Source organism: Zingiber officinale, chromosome 1A (assembly GCF_018446385.1).
Source record: "Zingiber officinale cultivar Zhangliang chromosome 1A, Zo_v1.1, whole genome shotgun sequence".
NCBI classification, from domain to species: Eukaryota; Viridiplantae; Streptophyta; class Magnoliopsida; order Zingiberales; family Zingiberaceae; genus Zingiber; species Zingiber officinale.
Window position 1 is genome coordinate 162,137,585 of NC_055987.1, and position 19,116 is coordinate 162,156,700.

A 19,116-nucleotide genomic window follows, 5' to 3' on the forward strand; every position below is an offset into this window, starting at 1 on the left:
GCGTTCATAGGCCGCAAACCACCGAAGAACTAGTCAGCAGTGCTCTGACCACCGAGCACTACCAGAACAATATCAAATAGCAGAAGCAAGTCCTCTCAGAGTCCAAAGGGCAAGGAGGCTCAGGTACTCAGAAACAACAGGGCCACAGCTCTAACTGGAAAGGGAACTCCAGCAGCAAGCGCAAACCAGGGAGTTACCCGAAAGGAGGACCAGCTAGTAAACAACCTAGTTATCCCAAATATACTACTTGTGGGAAGTTTCACCCAGGAGTTTGTTGCAAGGGCACATGAGGATGCTTTGAATGTGGACAGGAAGGGCATATGGCTAAGTAGTGCCCAAACAAGATAATTCTTCCTCAACCACAGTTGATTTAGTACGGAGGCCAGCCAGCACAGCTACATCAGATGCAGGCTTCTTTAGATGGTCCGCACATCAGCCAGGGCAGATTAGAGGCCCCTCCAGCTACGACCAATGCGAGGATCTACTCACTCACCAGAGAGGACGTAGCAAATGCCTCGACAGTTGTTACAGGTCAGATCAGTATTTAACAGTAAAGTACAACTGTCTTGTTCGATACTGGGGCAACCCATTCTTATATATCCAGGGCATTTGCCGAGAAGTTAGCGATACCCCCAGAGGTACTCAGTAGTCAGTTTTTGACGACATTACTGTTGATACAGTCTGACCTGGCTGTTGTTTTGATGTTGACACGGATTTAAGTTTGTATCAGATGTTAAATAAACTCGGTTTGATTAATGATCAAGGTTGATCAAGTGGAAGGGAAAAGTCCAAGTTGGAAACTTGGCACGCGAAGTCGGAGAGGGCTCGGTAGCTCGTTCTCCGGACTAGGTCAGAGAGGGCTCAGTAGCTCGTTCTCTGGACCTGACGAAGTCGGAGAGGGCTCGGTAGCTCGTTCTCCGAACTAGGTCAGAGAGGGCTCGGTAGCTCGTTCTCTGGACCTGACGAAGTCGGAGAGGGCTCGGTAGCTCGTTCTCCGGACTAGGTCATAGAGGGCTCGGTAGCTCGTTCTCTGGACCTGACGAAGTCGGAGAGGGCTCGGTAGCTCGTTCTCCAGACTAGGTCAGAGATGGTTCGGTAGCTCGTTCTCTGGACCGGACGAAGTCGGAGAGGGCTCGCTAGCTCGTTCTCCGGACTAGGTCAGAGAGGGCTCGGTAGCTCGTTCTCTGGACCGGACGAAGACAGAGAGGGCTTGGTAGTTTGTTCTCCGGATTAGGTCAGAATGATTCCATGGTACATTGGATCGGTCGGAAGACCGATCCAGTGACACATAAGACAGTGGATCGGTCGGCAAACCGATCCAGTGAAACTAAGTTTCCATGGATCACTCAGTAGCACACTGAGTGTAATCTGATCGGTCTGTAGACCGATTAGGAAACACTCAGTAGCACACTGAGTGTAATCTGATCGGTCTGTAGACCGATCAGGAAACACTCAGTAGCACACTGAGTGCAATCTGATCGGTCTTCAGACCGATCAGGAGATGGTAGTGCGAAGAGAAGAAGGCAGGGGATCGGTCTGCCGACCGATCCACCTGCCGTCTGATCGGTCTCCACGACCGATCAGACAAGCTGTGGACCGATCAGGATATGACCTGATCGGTCCATGGATCGGTCTGGTGACCGATCCACACACATTTGTTCGCTTTTTCTGCGATTCCTCCACTGCATTTGATTTGATTCATGTGATATAACCATATGTGCTGTTAGCTTTTGAGTTTGCAGGATCACAGGTACAATTCCAAGCATAATTTCAAATTAAGTCCATAAGAGGAATACGACAAATGGACTTTCTACTGTGATTCGTGGCGCATGGTGCATTTGAAGCATCAACGGCTACTGGTGTGATCTGGCTGTGATCCGCTTGACTCCTGGTGATTGGTTCGAGCTCAGAAGACACCAATGAAGACTGTGATTTCATTGGTGTGAGTTCAGAGAACCAGGTAAGGAGGAAGAGGGATTGGCTGCAGCGATGATTTTGTGCAGATTGACCACGATCCGTGACAGCAGAGAACAGGGGCTTAAGAAGCAGTAAAAAGCGAGAGAGGAAAGAATCACAAGCAAGGAAGAAAGAAAAAAAACTGTGTGCGCTAAGTTCTTGAGCTCTCGTGTGAGAAACTGCGATCTGTGAGTTCTCTGTTTCCACTGATCCTCGCGTGGTTGTAAGCGATTAGTTCATTCTTCTTTGCCACCGAGCTATGTAAGTCTTGTGCTTTAACATATATATTTCTTGAGACTTTGTGGAGAGGTTACTCCACCGAGAAGGAGGATCTTTAGCCGGATTTTATCCGGGGTGCGATCTACCGAAGATCAAGGGGTCGTCCACCTTACGGACACGCCGAGGAGTAGGGGTAAGTTATCCCCGAACCTCGTAAATCCGTGTGTTAATGTGTTAGTGTGCTTGTTTCCTTTTGTTTTAGTTACTTAATTCCGCTGTGCTAACAAGTTTCTTTGTAGAAATTTGTATTTAAGTTTTTAAGAGGCTATTCACCCCCCCTCTAGCCATCTAAGATCCTAACAAGTGGTATCAGAGTCTGGTGCTCTTCATCTAGACTAACATCCTAAGGAGCAAGAAGATGGCCATGAAGGAAGGATTCAGCACCAACAGACCACCCTTCTTCGATGGAGCAGATTTTCAGTATTGGAAGAGCCGCATGGAGTATTACCTCAAGACTGATATCTCCATGTGGTTCTCGGTCAAGGAAGGATTCACACCACCGATGGACGAAGAAGGTAAAGAACTCGATTCATCAAGGTGGTCTACCGAACAAACTCGTAAAGGGCAAGCCGATGCCAAGGCGGTAGTCACCTTACAATGTGGGATTGCCAAGGACCAACTCGTCAAGGTAGGTCCATTCTCGAGTGCAAAAGATTTATGGAACAAGCTTATCGAGCTCCAAGAAGGAACTCGTGATTCTCGGATAGCCAAGAGGGACCTATTCTTGAATCAACTACAAAATCTCACCATGAAGGAAAACGAAACGGTAAGTGAACTACATGGGAGGTTCAAGGAAATCATCAATGGTCTACATTCCGTGGATGAACGCGTGGAGAATCGCGATCTAGTAAGGTACGCTCTTAAATCCTTTCCAAGGAATGCCTTGTGGTAATTTATGGTAGATGCCTACAAGGTTTCCAAGGATCTTTCCATTGTTAAATTAGACGAATTCTTTTGTGAAATGGAACTTCATGAACTCGCTAACAAAGGTCAAAGAGAGAAAGATATTGCCTTAGTTGCAGGACCAAAGAACAAGGATGGAAGAAGAAAGAGGGAAAAGAAGAAGGAGAAAGAGATTTCTTCATCTACATCCTCCTCCGAGTCCGATGATGAAGGTGGATCATCATCAAGCGAGATGGCAAATTTTGTGAGGAGAATTATGAGAAGAAGCCGAAGATACAAAGGAAAAGGTAAACCTAATGATCAAAATATCGATAAGACTAATGTTACATGTTATGAGTGTAGCAAGAAAGGCCACTACCGGAGTGAGTGTCCAAAACTCAAGAAGGAGGAACGGGCTAAAAAGAAGGAGGAAAGAGCCAAGAAGAAGAAAGCTCTCAAGGCCACTTGGGATGAATCTTCCTCAAGCTCATCGGAGGAGGAAGAGAAGAAGGAGACTCGGCAATTGACACTCATGGCAAGGGAGGAATCCGAGTCCGAGAGTGATGACTCAAGCACTTCAACCGCGGCTTCATCATCTTCGGATGATGAAGAGGTAACCTCTTCTCACTTAGAAAAATGTTATAAGACTATTACACATTTGTCTACCTTGCTTAAAAAATCAAAAACATAAAATAAATCATTAAAAGAAGAAGTAGAAAACTTGAGGGCCCTTAGGGAAGATGAGGTTGATGACCTACATCTAGAGGTCCTTGAGGATGAGAACAAGGCCTTGAAGGGTGAGGTTGAGAAACTCAAGAAAATGCTTGAAAAATTCTCAACTAGCTCTAAGACCCTAGACATGATTCTAAATGCCCAAAGGGCGGTCTACAACAAGGCTGGATTAGGATACCAACCTAAGGAGTCTAGCTTTATTTCTTTAGTGTCAAGAACCCAATTTCATAGATCGCATGCTTCTAGGGTTCATGAGACTAGGAAGAAGGTAACAAAGGCATGGGTGCCTAAGTCTTTCATTGTAGATGCATTAGGTCCCAAGATTTGGGTACCTAAAGCATCTATCTTTCGTGTCTTGTAGGCATTGGTAAAGGGGGAGCGTCTATCAACTTGGTTTGTTGATAGTGGATGCTCCAAGCACATGACCGGGACAAGTCACTATTTTCTACCATTCAAATAAAAAATAGAGGTAATGTGTCATTTGGTAACAATGGTAGTCTTAAGGTTATAGGAGTTGGAGACATTCATATATCCGAATGCCTCCAAATCAAGAATGTCCTTCTAGTCAAGGGGATGTCTTTTAATCTCCTAAGTGTCAGTCAATTGTGTGATACGGGTTACACAATTGAGTTTCATTCGAGTCAATGTCTAGTCAAAAACATTGACACACTTGACACGGTACTAGTAGGCACAAGGGTAGATAACATTTATCAAGTTTCTTTTAAAAGTGCTACTAATGCTCTTGATAAGTGTTTCATGTCAAAAGAAGAAGAATCGTGGCTTTGGCATAGGAGGTTGGCTCATGTGAACATGAAGAATATCCGGAAGCTGGTCAACAAAGGGTTAGTGCGAGGCTTACCAAGCATCAAGTACCAAAAGACCAAATTGTGTGATGCATGTCAGAAGGGTAAGCAAACTAAAGCGCCTCATAAAGGTAAAAGCGCTGTAAGTACAACTACTGCCTTTAGACTTATTACATATGGATTTGTTTGATTGCAGTAGTGTTATTTCATTAAATGGAAGTAGATACTGTTTAGTGATTATTGATGACTTTACTAGGTATACATGGACCTTCTTTTTGAAAACTAAGGATCAAACCATAGATATTTTTATTTCCTTTTGTAGAAGAACTGAAAATGAAAAATCAACAACAATTAAAACCATTAGAAGTGATCATGGTGGGAAATTTCAAAATCATAGGTTTTTAGAATTTTGTCAAGAAAAGGGATATAGGCATGAGTTCTCTACTCCAAGGACCCCACAGCAAAATGGGGTTGTGGAGAGAAAGAACCGAGTCTTACAAGAGGCTGCACGAAGTATGCTCAATGAGTACTCACTACCGAGTTACTTATGGGCTGAAGCTGTAAATACAGCTTGCTATGTGCAAAACCGAATCCTGATACATAGGTTTTTAGGAAAGACTCCCCATGAACTTTGGTTTGGAAAACCCCCTACAATTAAACATCTTAGGGTGTTTGGTTGTAAGGTGTTTATTTTGAACACCAAGGACCATCTTGGAAAATTTTCGGCCAAGGCTGATGAAGGGATACTGGTCGGGTACTCGCTCACCAGCAAAGCCTATCGAGTCTACAACAATAGGACTAAATTGATTGAAGAGTCCTCTGATGTAGCTTTTGAAGAAATCCCTAACTTAAATGATCAATCAAGGGATGTAGGAGAGATTCAATTTGAACTTAGAAGGCTAAGTTTGAATGATCGAAACATAGAAAGAGTCGAAGTTGACTCTGATGATGATGAGCAAAGGCAACAAAGAACTCAATCTGATCCTTCACCTGATATTGAGTCCTTGCCTGTGCCTAGTGAGACCATTCATGAGGCACCACCAACACCAAGACAATCTAGGATAGCCACTAGTTATCCCCAAGACCAAATTGTGGGAGACATCCAACAAGGGGTTAGGACTAGGTCATTCTTTAGAAATGAGTCTAATGAAGTCACATTGATTTTAGAGATTGAACCAAAATTAGTTGATGAGGCATTGCGCGATCCTGATTGGATCATAGCAATGCAAGATGAGTTAGGTCAATTTGAAAGGAGCCAAGTGTGGGACTTAGTTCCTAGACCTAAGAAGACCACCATTATTGGAACTAAATGGGTCTTCAAAAATAAGTTAAATCAAAAGGGAGAAGTTGTAAGAAACAAGGCAAGACTTGTAGCCAAGGGCTATAGTCAAGTCGAAGGTCTCGATTATGATGAGACTTATGCTCCCGTGGCCCGATTAGAGTCCATTCGTTTCATGCTAGCTTTTGCTGCACATAGAGGTTTCAAGCTCTATCAAATGGATGTTAAATCTGCCTTCTTAAATGGCTTTATTAAAGACGAAGTCTATGTTGAACAACCACCGGGGTTTGTGAATACCGAAGCTCCAAACCACGTGTACAAGCTCAAGAAAGCACTTTATGGGCTTAAACAAGCACCACGAGCTTGGTATGAAAGGTTGTCAACATATTTACTAGAAAAGTATTTTGTAAGAGGCCAAATAGACCCAACACTATTTCTGCGTAGAGATGGTGAAAACATTTTTGTAGCCCAAGTGTATGTCGATGACATAATTTGTGGCTCAAATAACAAGGGTTATTTGAATGAATTTATTTCTCACATGGAAAGTGAGTTTGAGATGAGTCTAGTAGGAGAATTGACATTCTTCCTTGGACTTGAAATCAAACAAACTCGAGATGGAATTTATGTCCATCAGACGAAATACACTCAAGAGATGCTCAAAAAATTCAATATGAGTGACTCTAAGGAAGTATCCACTCCAATGGCGACAAACACTCGCCTTGACAATGATGAGAGTGGGAATCCAGTTGATCTAACGCAATATAGAAGAATGATTGGTAGTCTTCTATATCTCACAGCTAGTCGACCGGACATACTTTTTGCTATGGCCATGTGCGCTAGATATCAAGTCTGTGCCAAGGAATCTCATTTAATTGCAGTTAAGAGAATTCTGAGATACCTTAAAGGCACAATTAGAGTAGGTCTGTGGTATCCTCGTACGGAGTCTTTTGATTTGATAGGTTATACCGACTCCGATTATGCTGGGTGAAAATTGGATCGGAAAAGCACTAGTGGGGGTTGCCAATTCTTAGGATCATCATTGGTTAGTTGGTCAAGTCGGAAGCAACATTGTGTTGCTCTCTCCACGACCGAGGCTGAATACATTGCCATGGGAGAGAGTGTATCACAATTGTTGTGGATGATTCACACTCTAAAAGATTATGGACTTTCGAATAAGGGAGTGCAAGTGTTGTGTGACAACATTAGCACAATAAACCTAACAAAAAATCCAGTCCATCATTCTAGGACCAAACACATTGAAGTGCGTCATCACTTCATTAGAGATCACGTAGCTAGGGGAGACATTGCACTCACATATGTTGAGTCAAAGTCAAACCTTGCCGATATTTTCACCAAACCCCTTCCGGAAAATGAATTTAGTCATTTAAGGAGGGAATTGGGAATGTGTTTGGCTCAATAAGTCATTTTGACCACATCATGATCAATAAGGACCATTAAAATGACAAGAGAAATTGGGAAATTAATTTGGGCAACTTGGGAACATCTCACACAAACTATAAAGTTTAACAAAATATTTTTGTTTGCTAGAAATGGGGTGAGATGCTAGGATCAACCAAATTATTCAAAATGTATCATGCATCCCTTGAATAATTAGGTTGAAGAGACATAAATTGAGTATGGGGAAGGCCATTACATAATTCATGTGTATTTGGATCCTAGATCTTACTCATATATTCCAACCAAGGAATCTTGGTTGGACCTGTGTCTAGAAATCATCTAACCTTGTTGATGTGTTGATTGATACCCTTTCTGATTTTGATTAAAAATAGGACAAGTTGGTGAAGAAATTTTGACATATTTTGACAAACTTGTAACTACTCATAGCAAGGATATATTTTGAACCGATAGCCTGAGTCAGACTTATTACCTTGGTTGACTATAGATCATAGTTTCAGCAAACAAACAAAACAAACCTCTCTGGTTTTGAAACTTTGAGATTCAACACATTTGTTACGAAGTGTCTGAAACTTTCAAGCCCTAAATAATTCCAAATCATTAGAGCTCATCATTAGGAAATATTCATTGGTATCACTGAATATAATCTGTGGGCTCTTCAGATCCTAGGTTCTGAACTTGGAAGTTGTTGAACCAAGTTTCAGAGCTTTCGATACGAATTTCAGAGACTGAAATCACTGATTATCAGACTCTGATCGGTCCAGGGATCGATCAGGATGATATCTGATCGGTCTCAACGACCGATCAGGTCTCTCTGTTCGATATCTGATCGGTCTGCTGACCGATCAGGGGTTCTGGCACGTATCACTGGCCTCTGATCGGTCCGGGGATCGATCAGGAGGTTCCCTGATCGGTCTCCACGACTGATCAGGAGGCTCTGGCACGCGACCTTACTAACCCACATCTGATCGGTCCAGGGACTGATCAGGAAGTTCCCTGATCGGTCTCCACGACCGATCAGGATGTTCCTGGATCGGTCCAGGGACCGATCAGGAGGCTCCTGATACCTCCTGATCGGACAGTCGTCCGATCATTTCATCAACTGTATACTCATCAGTAAACCATTAAAACTTCCCGATCTCTTCTTTTCCTCTTTCACGCGGAACCCTAGCCGACTCCTTTCTCCACCTCACCTCCTCTCTTCTCTTTTGTACGCCGGAACCCTAGATGAAGCTCTAGCCCTCCGAAACTCTAGCCAAAAGTTCAATGGCACCAAGGTAACTCCCTACCTCTCTAGAACTTGGCATTTCGGTTTCATTTCTCACCATATATGTTTTTTTTGGTGTTGGTGGCTCCGGTGCTCACTCATTGCCCCATTTTACCACTTTGTTAACCCTTAAAAAGAAAGTAGTGGGTGAAGGGACCTCTAAATCTAAGTCACCTGAGAAATCGAAGTCTAGGGTTACTTCCCGACCTCAACCATCTGTCTCGGCTAGATTTCCAAACCACCATTATGAGGAAGCCTTCAAACAAAGAACATTTAAATTACTCCCTTGTTGGTCTGTGGATCGAAAATTCATGGACGAATTTTGCCCACAAGTGTCAGAAGTCATAGCCTACTACAAACTCGATTCACTAGTCTATTTGGAACGGGATATCAACTATGACTTAGTGTCTGAGTTTTATAACAATCTTCATCAAACTGATGTGGGTTATAAAACAAAAGTTGCTAAGCAAAACCTTGATTTCAGTTTTTCAGCGTTCTTTGACTATCTCGGTTGCCGGAGGTGTTCCGGTAATGTTTTTTCGATATATCCTGACTTACCGGTTCCCTTACCTTACCCTTTTGATATCACACCTGACGATATTTATGAGTACTTCTTCAGACAGCCTAGACAGGGGCTAGATGAGCTCGATAGATGAGCTAGATGTTGACTTCCCTACTTTTGCGGCCTTGAGATTATCTCCTCAAGACTATATTCTTTTTAAGATTGTCACGAACTGCCTTCTACCTATCACATCTAAACCATTATCTGAGATCCGATCATATCATTGCCTTATGCTTTATGGACTGCGTCGGCGTCTCGACTTTGATATCATGTCCAGCATCTACTCTTCGATCATCTCCTATAGCGAGCCAACCAGCTTCACTGTCTATATGCCTTATGGGCATATAATTACAGATTGGCTCGAGACCCTTCAGGTTGATGTCTCTAAGGGTAGAATAATCAAAATGGTCAGGCAGGATTGCCGACTTGGAAAACGGGCATTTTCCAAGTCTGGCATCATAGGACAAAATGGGGATGTTCAGTGGAAGGATGGGAGAGCTCTAGGAGAGTTACCACGGGCACTTCCTCGACAGGTTGCTGTTCCTCCTCCTGCTGCTGATGAGGCCGATCCTGATCTGCGCTGGCAGATCGCTGAGCTAGAGAGCCGCTTCGATCAGCACGATGAGCTGCTGGCTGCTGAGCTCCATGGACTGCGCGTTCGGATCGACCAGCGCTATGATGATCTACGCAGTCAGCAGCTGGTGACGCAGCAGCTGCTTCTAGGTTGGATGGCCAAATACCCACCTCCACAGCGTTTCTCGGGCCATCCACCTTCGAGCTCCAGCATGCCGCCTCAGGGTTACGAGCCTCCCGCGGATGATGATGATGTTCCTCGTGTTGAGGAAATTGATTGATACATTCTATGTGTTATTTTGCTTGTCTGTGTTTTGGATGATATTTGTTGGATATCTTTGTTTGACCTGGATACTTATGCTACTCATATATTTTTTCTATTCATTTGTCTATTTCTCGTTTTTCCTTATGCTTCAGTTCATATTAATATGCTGTTCCTATGCCATGACTTGATTGTATCTTATCTCTTTCTTACTGTCACATAGTACACTTAGAGGGAACTCTAGGTGCATTAAGAAAAGACAATATGGGTTAAGAGGGAGTCTTTTGAGTCTTATCACCCCATTCGCACCTTTTCGGTGTTTGACAAAGGGGGAGAGATATCTAAGTTTAGAGATGTATGAAGGTTTGATTTTGATTTTAGGGGAGAAGATAACGGGGAGGATCTTGATTTTCGTTATTGACTTGCTTATATCATGGTATATTCATCTTAGGGGGAGGATCTTGATTCCCCTAAAATTATGAAAATAAGAACATTTCTGATCTAAACTTAAATCATGTTGTCAAACAATAAAAAGGGGGAGATTGTTGATACAGTCTGACCTGGCTGTTGTTTTGATGTTGACACGGATTTAAGTTTGTATCAGATGTTAATTAAACTCGGTTTGATTAATGATCAAGGTTGATCAAGTGGAAGGGAAAAGTCCAAGTTGGAAACATGGCACACGAAGTCGGAGACGACTCGATAGCTCGTTCTCCGGACTAGGTCAGAGAGGGCTCAGTAGCTCGTTCTCTGGACCTGACGAAGTCGGAGAGGGCTCGGTAGCTCGTTCTCCGGACTAGGTCAGAGAGGGCTCGGTAGCTCGTTCTCTGGACCTGACGAAGTCGGAGAGGGCTCGGTAGCTCGTTCTCCGGACTAGGTCAGAGAGGGCTCGGTAGCTCATTCCCTGGACCTGACGAAGTCGGAGAGGGCTCGGTTGTCACGTCCCGGAGGAGTCTCTGTCCGAAGAAATTTCGGCAGCATCTCCCTTGTACGACGGACAATCTGAAACTTTTCTACAAGCACTATACACCTCAGCTACATGCGGCTGGAATAATAACACAAATTAAAACAAACACCACGTAGTTTATAAAGATATTCAGCCTCTGGCTGTCACAACCACGCAGTTAATAATAGTAATCAATAACAATAGGACTCTGACTCGAAATCCACCCTATTCCACTACACTCTTAAAGCTCAAATCCAACGAACTCACCTCTTCTGTCGTCCAGGCAGGCACGTAGTAGAATGAAATCCAATATCATATCAAAAATGCATCAAAAGGTATCACTCCATACAATATCCATAGGAAAAATCCAAAGACAATACTAAAACAAAGTCTGATATAGAAAAAGGCCAAATAAAAAATAAATAACAAACTAGTAGAGAACTGGCTCTACGTGCAGATGGGGGGCCAGCGACTGGAATTGCTCCGGACAGCTTCAACCTGAAAATATCAACAATGGAGGCGGGGTGAGTCCAACACTCAGCAGGTACAACTGATATGCATAATAAAACAAATAACAGACAACACTAATCATGCGTACAATCTCCTGAATACGAGAAGGAATAAATGCAACTGAAACAAAATCAGGAGATAACTGTACTAACCGGAATCAAGGTACAAAGGTAACAGGTCGTCAGACCGAAGAAATCATAATCCTGTATGCATGTCAATCAAATGCATCCATACAAATGCAGCATATAAGTGCAGCAATCACAACAATAAAATGCAATAAATGCATATGGTGACCGTGCACTCGGACATCACTGCTCCTGACAGTGACTGAGTGGATGGAATGCTGTCGGAGTACTCCTGTCCTCTGTCCCCAAATCATAAATGGGGGAGCTCGATGCTCTCATCTCCCGGTACACAATGACGGGGAGGATATCTCTGCCGGCTACCACGCTGAGTCTCCTGACCAACGGAGCCAAACAGAGTCCACCATCTGCCGACTACCACGCTGCTACACTAAATGCCAACAGAGCGGAACTGACTGCCGGCTACCACGCTGAGTCCTCAGACCAACGGAGCCAAACAGCAGAACCGCCACACACCTGCCTGATATACCACTAATCCACGGGTGATGGTGGTGTGTGCAGTACATGTAACTGGCGATGGGCTCAACCATAGTGGAGCCGACAATCGCATAGCATGCAAACATGATGCATGATACTAAGCATGGCAATCTCATGAATAGCATAGCAAAATCCATACATAAATAAAAGGTGTACCACAAGTCAATGTATCGGATGAAAGGTACACAAACAGATAGGGAATCATATAAACCCTAGGTCCTGAACATGATGTATTACATGGTTGGGTCACTACCGAAAGCATGTATGGTCAGGTCAATAATAACATGCAGTGCATAATAAATAAACAAACAACATGTAACAGATCATGTAGTGACCAACCGAATCAAAAGGATAACACAATCATTGCTATATGTTAAACACTTTATTATGCATATCAAAAGACATAAGTCAAAGTACCCGCCTCCAATAAAGAAAAGGATCGTATCTGGTCCAAAGCCAACGTCGAGATACTCGTCTCGCGTCAAAATCCTGCGTCACAATACTTAGTTTAGCTAACTCTATCATGCATCATTAACTAAACTAAGTCCTAAACCATATGTCATTTAGGGTTAACTTCATTAACCCTAATTACACAATTAAATAAATTCCCAAACTAGGTTAACAATTATTGCTAACCCAACTAGCAATCATCTACAACGAAGATCAAATTTCTCCACAATACCTCAACCACCGTTGCTGTTGCTGCTGAAACAAGGACTACTTGATGGGGTTGCTACTGGAAATCTAAAACAAACCACAGCACACTACACAATTTGGACACTTCACTGCTCAAAGCAACAAAAAGGATCAAGCAGTCACCACACAAGAATCAACTACCCAATTCACTAATTAGGGCAACTCCCTTACCTCTAAGATCACCACTCTGCGGTAAAGAAGAGAGGGGCACTGACAGTGGATGAATTAGGGCACAACAGCAACACAGAGAGAAGAAATCCACCGACTGGTCCAAGCAAGGCCAAGAACTGAGATCATTAACACAGATCAAGCCATAACCCAAATTCCACACCTCACAACTTACCTCCAAAACCAACTAAGGCTTGGCTGTACCTGATGGCCGGCGACAGTGAGGGGAAGAGACGTCGGCGCTCAGTGGCTGGCACAGAGGAGAAAACAGTGATGGTGAACAGCACACAGAGGAGTCGGCCGGAGAACTAGGGTTGAGATGGCGATGTGCGGCTCGAAAACTAGGGCTCGGCGGTGATTCAGGGATCTCGGTGGTAAGGAGGTGACGAGGGCAGAGGAAAAGAGAGCACTGCAGGAGATCGACACTAGGGCACAGGGTGGTTTGCGGCGCTACTCCGTGCGTCACCGGCGGCTAGGGCATAGGCCGGAGTTGGCTCGGCTGAGGCTTCGCGCGGGCACAGACACAGAGTGGAGAAAGAAATCGGCTCTGCGGCGGAAGAGTTGTGGCGTCGGGCAGAAGAAATGAAGAAGAGGAGAACCGCTGGGCCGGCGGTTAGGGTACGGAGGAGATCGGGCGCGCGGCGAGGGCTCGGGCAGGAGTTGTCGCGCGTGGGAAGGAAGAAACGGCGATGATGAGAGAATTGGCGAGGATGAGAGGAAATAAAGAAAAATATAAAGAAAAAGAAAAGGAAAAAGGAAAATAAAATAAAACTTTTCCTTATTAAAACTGGGTAGCCTAAACAGGCTTTTTCGGGCGCCATCTTGATCCCCATTAACTCGTCCATACGAGCTCCGAAAAATTCCCGAAAAATTCCTAAAAATTCCCTTATTAAGATTCGCCTATTTTCCGGTATTTTACATTCTCCCCCACTAACAAAAATTTGGTCCCCAAATTTCGTTATCTACCATCAGCAAGTACTAACAACAGATATAGAGTATAAATGCTAAACGGTAAATAAATCACATACCTCAAGTGAAAAGATGGGGATATCGAGCTCGGATCGTATCCTCGAGCTCCCAAGTAGCCTCCTCGTCTGAATGATGCTGCCATCCGACTTTAACCAACCGGATGGTCTTGTTCCGCAACTGACGCTCTTTCCGGTCCAGAATCCGTACCGGAATCTCCTCATAAGTAATGTCAGGCTGAACTGAAACTGGAATATCTGCCAGCACATGTGTCGGGTCATGTACGTATCTCCTCAGCATCGATACGTGGAATACATCGTGAACGCCCGACAGGGACGGTGGTAGTGCCAGTCGGTAAGCTACCGCTCCGATCCTCTCTAAGATCTCGAAAGGGCCAATGTACCGCGGAGCTAGCTTACCTCTGAGGCCAAATATTTTCACCCCTTTTGTGGGTGAAACTCGCAGAAATACATGGTCGCCAACTGAGAACTCTAGTGGTCTGCGTCTCCGATCAGCATAACTCTTCTGGCGATCCTGCGCCTCTGACATCCTCCGTCTGATAGTACGGACCAACTCTGCATCCTGCTGAACTCTCTGAGGTCCCAACAACTGGGCCTCTCCAACCTCATCCCAGAGGACGGGTGTCCGACATGGTCTACCATACAACGCCTCAAACGGTGCCATCTGAATAGCCGAATGAAAGCTGTTGATGTAAGAAAACTCCACTAACGGTAGATGGTCCTCCCAACTGCCTCCGAAATCCATAACACATGACCTCAGCAGGTCCTCTAAAGTCTGAATGGTCCGCTCTGACTATCCATCTGTCTGTGGATGGAAGGCTGTACTGAACCGGAGCTGTGTGCCCAAGGCCTGCTGCAGACTCTGCCAGAAACGAAACGTAAACCGTGGATCTCTATCCGAAATGATACTCAACGGAACACCATGTAGTCTGATAATCTCTCGGCAATACAGATCTGCCAATCGATCCAGGGAATCAGTCCTCCGGATCGCTAAGAAATGTGCGGATTTGGTTAATCGATCAACGATTACCCAATTCGCATCATGGCCTCGTCGTGTCCTCGGCAATCCTACCACAAAGTCCATGGTAATGTGATCCCACTTCCACTCAGGAGTAGGAATCCGCTGAAGTAACCCTGCAAGTCTCTGGTGCTCAGCCTTCACCTGCTGACAGACAAGACATCTAGCTACGAAATCCGCGATGTCTTTCTTCATGCCGTTCCACCAGTAGCAACGTCTCAAGTCTCGATACATACGGGTCCCGCCTGGATGGATCGCAAATCGAGATCGGTGAGCCTCCTGAAGTAGCTCCTGTAAGACCGGATGAGACTGAGGTACGCATAATCTGCCTCGGAAGTATACAACACCCTCCTCGTCTCGTGTAAACTCGGTCTGCTGCCCAGAAGCTATCTGACTGCTAATGAACTACAAATGCTGATCACCAGCCTGTGCCTCTTGGATCTTTGTCCTGATCGACGACTGGGCAACCATAGTAACAAGAATACCCTGCTCTGTAGATCCTTGCTCCTCAAGGTCTAACTCAGAAAAACTCTGAATCAAGTCTGTGACTGAAGTCCGGTGGCAAGCCAAAGTCGCTCTGGACTTCCTACTGAGTGTATCTGCAACCACATTAGCTTTTCCTGGGTGGTAGCTAATGGTACAATCGTAGTCCTTCAGGAACTCCATCCATCTCCTCTGTCGGAGATTAAGCTCCTTCTGAGTGAAAATATATTTGAGACTCTTATGATCAGTGAGAATCTCAAATGTGATACCGTATAAATGATATCGCCATAGCTTCAGAGCAAAAATGATGGCAGCTAACTCCAAGTCATGAACTGGGTAGTTCTTCTCATACTCCTTCAACCCGAGAAGCATAAGAGACTACTCTGCGTCTTGCATCGAGCAGCGCCCAAACCACGAAGAGAAGCGTCGGTGTAGAGTACAAATCCATCCTCTCGGAAGGTAAAACCAAAGCTGGAGCCGACACTAATCTCCGCTCAGTGGTCTGCAATCCTCGAGTCCACGTAAACTTCACGCCCTTCACGGTAAGGCGTGTCACATAGCAATACACGAAACCCTCGACAAAGCGTCGGTAATATCCGCCAATCCTGAACTGCGGATCTCCTGAACCGACTTCGGCTGCTGACAGCCTCGATCTTTGAGGATCAACTGAAATACCTCTACTAGAAACCACGTGTCCCGGAAAACCGGTGAGGATAGCGGAGCACACTTGCTGAACTTGTCGGTGATGTCGTCGAAGAATCTCCAAGACTATGCGAAGATGCTGTGCGTGCTCCTCCTCGGAATGAGAGTAGACCAATATGTCATCAATGAAGACAATAACAAACTGATCCAAATACTCCAGAAAAATGCGGTTCATCAAGTCCATAAACACCGCTGGAGCATTGGTAAGCCCAAATGGCATTACCAAAAACTCATAATGACCGTATCGAGTACGAAAAGCTGTCTTCTGAATATCTGAGTCTCTGACTCTCAGCTGATGATATCCGGATCGCAGATCAATCTTAGAATACACTGATGTACCTCTGAGCTGATCAAACAAATCGTCGATCCGTGGTAAGGGATATTTATTTCTAACGGTCACTGCATTCAGCTGTCTGTAGTCAATACATAACCTCATAGTGCCGTCCTTTTTCTTGACAAATAATACCGGAGAACCCCATGGGGAAACACTAGGGTGAATGAATCCCCTATCTAAAAGCTCCTGGAGTTGAACCTTCAGCTCGTTCAACTCTTTTCGTGCCATACGATACGGAGCTTTCGATGCCGGTGCGGTTCCCGGAATCAACTCAATAGCGAACTCCACTGGCCTTCTGGGAGGCAAACCTGGCAGCTCCTCTGGAAATACATCTTGGTACTCCCGGACTACAGGAACGTCGGAGAGCTGCGAACTGCTACTGTCCTAAGTACTGATCAAAGATAACAGAAAACCCTGACAGCCATGTGACAGCAACCTCTGAGCCTGTATCGCCGAAATGACCGATAAGCCGTCATCTCTGATGCCAGTGAAATCCCACGAGGGTTGGTTCGGAGGCCGGAATGTGACCACCCTCGTCTGGCAATCAACTGTGGCATGATATGCTGACAAACAGTCCATGCCAAGAATAATATCAAAATCGACCATTTCTAATACTAAAAGATCCACTGTAAGTATTAGGTTGCCAAAATCTAACGGGCAACCTCTGACCTCCTGGGTGACATCCAATGAATCACCGGACGGTAGGGAGACGGTCAATTGCTGGGGTCTGCAAGTGGGTAATCTACCAACCTCCCGTATAAAAGTGCGAGATATAAATGAATGCGAGCTACCAGTATCTATCAGTATATCTGCAGATAAGGCATAAATAGAAATCATACCGCGGAAAACGGATCCGTCGGCTCGCTGCGCATCCTCTCTGGTCATCGCATGAACACGTCCAGTCTCTGGCGGAGGAGGAGGAGGGAACGTTGCCAGGCCAGCCACTGAGGCGGTGCTGGATACTGCGCCAGAGAAGACTGAGAGGACGGCGACTGATACTGTGCAGCTGGCTGGGACTGAGTCTGGTACTGACCTATAGGCTGAGGCTGCATCTGATACTGCCCCTGCGTCGGATAATAAAGTCCCGGAACAGAACTCTGGGGTGCTATGGAAGCACTGGAGTACTCCTGTCCAAGCATGCCAAATGCCGCTGCTGCAGGTGAAGCACTCGGCTGCTGGCCAGGCAAAGGTTGGGCTCTACGCCCTCCTCGATAAGTACCGGACTGACTGGACTGTCCTCCATGATCCGTCCCTCCGGAAGTCATATGCTGAGTCTTCTGCGGACAATCTCGGCTCTGGTGCCCAGGCAGTTTGCAATGAAAGCAAACTGACTGTCCCAGAGAACAGACTGAAGTGACATGATCTCTGGACCCACATCTGAAACAGCGAATGTCGCTGGCGGGTTGTTTCCGGTTCTGCTGGGAAGACCGGAAACGTCCTGAAGAAGACTGCCCTGATTTCTGAGGTTTACGTGATACCCCAGATGTACCCTGATCTGATCGACTACGCCTGCTCTGCTGTGATGTAGCCTGAGGCTGCTGAATCTGACCAGATGTCTGACTCGGCTGCTTCCTTTTACTATCCGGAAAAACTCTCTGCTGAGCTGACTCAATAATGAGGGCTCTATCCAACATCTCTGCATAAGATGTGATACCAAGACCGACAAGTCTTAGTTGCAAATGTCCATCCAGCCCCTGAATGAACTGCTGCATACGTGAACTGTCCTCAGCAACTAGCTCTGGACAAAACCTGGCTAATCTGTCAAACTCTGCATTATACTCAGTCACTGTCTGATTATTCTGTCGTAAACTCAGGAAATCCTGTCGACGAGCCATCTGATAAGCTCGTGGAAAGAAATGGCTCTCAAAAGCCTCTCTGAATCTGGCCCAAGTGATGTTCTGCTCACCGATGATGGAACGCTGAGTAAGCCACCAAGTGTCGGCCGCGTCCCGTAAGTGAAAAGCAGCCAGCTCTGCTTTCTCCCACTCGGAGCAAGCAATATAAAAGAAAGTCCGCTCCATAGTCTCAATCCAAGACAAAGCCACACTCGGATCTCTGTCTCCTCGGAAGAGTGTGAATCGACTCTTCATCGATTCTGCCAATACTGGAATCCTGGCTCGTGCCGCGGCAATATCAGTGAGGTGTGTCGGAACGGCTGTCGGGACGGGCGGAAACACTGGTGCTGGTGCTACCGGTGGTACCGCTGCATAGACCGAAGGAGGTACTCCCGGTGCTGCTGGGTAAACTGGAGCATATGCTGTCGGTGGCACTGTAGGGTGAATGTAGGTGGTCGCAGCTGGATATACGGTAGGCAATGGTATCGGATGTGAAGCAACCGGTATCCCTAATGCAGGAGCTACTGGGTACACGGTATGTACTGGGGGCACAGGGGCTGCTGGTGCCGGATACACGGTGGGTCCAGGTGGCGATGGTGCCGAGTACGCAATAGACTGAGCTGGAGCTGGTGTCGGATATGCTAATGGTATCCCTGGTGGTACCGGAAATACAGGAGCAGTGGATACTGTCGGTGCAGCTGAGGTAGGCATCTCTAAGGGAGCCATCGGAGTCTGAAGGTCCGCCGCACTCGCAGTATGCTGAGTCTGTCCCTGACCGATAGGCTCAGCCTCGGTAGGCATCTCTGG